The sequence below is a fragment of the Microtus ochrogaster genome, chromosome 2 (assembly GCF_000317375.1).
Source record: "Microtus ochrogaster isolate Prairie Vole_2 chromosome 2, MicOch1.0, whole genome shotgun sequence".
Classification (NCBI taxonomy): Eukaryota; Metazoa; Chordata; class Mammalia; order Rodentia; family Cricetidae; genus Microtus; species Microtus ochrogaster.
Window position 1 is genome coordinate 32,460,139 of NC_022010.1, and position 1,416 is coordinate 32,461,554.

The following is a 1,416-nucleotide window of genomic DNA, read 5'->3' on the forward strand; positions in this document are numbered from 1 at the left end:
GATAATGGTTGGAAGTAAATAACTTCCTTTAGGTGGTCTGTTTCTATTTAGCTCATCATGGCTGGCTCCTACAGAACAAAGAGGTGGGTTAGTAGACACAGGTAGGTAAGGAGGCGGGTTTACTGTACACTTTTGAACAAGAAGGCAGGTTCAGTCACTCTCATCAGCCTTCAGGCTGCAGACATGGTGGGGAAGCTGCAGCGGACATCTTCAGTACTGTCACTGTCACACTTGAACCTGAGGAAGGGCTTTGTTATCCCTCTGAGCCCTCCCCAGGGAAGACTCTAGTCACCTATGAGATGGAGGCATTGGGGCCCTTGATATGGCCGGACGCATGCCACACAGTACATGTTCACTCGGGACTCCACTTGCTCCCTGCAGTACCTGGTTTCACTTTGCAGCTGAAGAAGATCCTACTGTGTGCATGGCACATTTCATTCCATTTATCCACTGATGAACGCCTAAGCTGGCTCTATTGCTTTGTTGGTAAGAAGCATTAGTCCCCTTATGAAGCAAGTTCTTAACTTGGTACACCCTCTGAAAACTCAGTTTAGATACACAACTATAAAGGGAGCAAAGGGGAGAACCAACTCTGGTACCTTATGTGAAGCAGCAACTATCACGTGACTGTGCTCGCTTAGCATTAGGATTTAGGAATGGAAGCTACTACAGGGTCTCCACTTACCACCCCCTCTCTAATCTGTACACACTAAGCATATGTGACAGTCCCTTACCCCAGAAGGAGCTACTAAATTAACTTGTAAAATCCCACGAAGGAGCTCTGCCACGACTGACTTAGAGATAAACGCCTATGGTGATGAGGGGCTTACAAAACCCATTAGCATGAGGAACTCCCCAAATGTTCCTTCACGTTGGTGACTTTGGGAAATCTTGACAAATGCCACTAGTCTGCTAGGGTTATCAAAACAGCTTGCCTTCCGAGTTTCCACTTGTGTTGCTCAGAAGTGAAGCGAAAGTTTTGTGAACAGGGTTTCCAACAATCATTATGTTTTACCATATCTGTCCCGAATACGTTTTAAATCTTCTGATGGTGTGTAGCCTTAACATTATACCAAGTAGTAGAGACTCATCAACCACCTGGGTAGGAAAATCCTGAAATTCATTCTGAAGCATCGTTTTCAGTGCAGGTACTTCTCACCTACCCTTACATGGTTTGGAGAGGCTAGATATATTTGGGCCTATTAAGAAACACTTTTTTTTTTTTTTGCTATGTTGAAAAATTATGCTGTGAGGAAGAAGTACCCATCAAAATCATGAGATGATATACTCATAAAACTTGCTAGTCTGGTAGAGTGCTAGCATGTAACAGTTCTCACAGAGGGCTAGTATGTAACAGTTCTCACAGAGGGCTAGTATGTAACAGTTCTCACAGAGGGCTAGTATGTAACAGTTCTC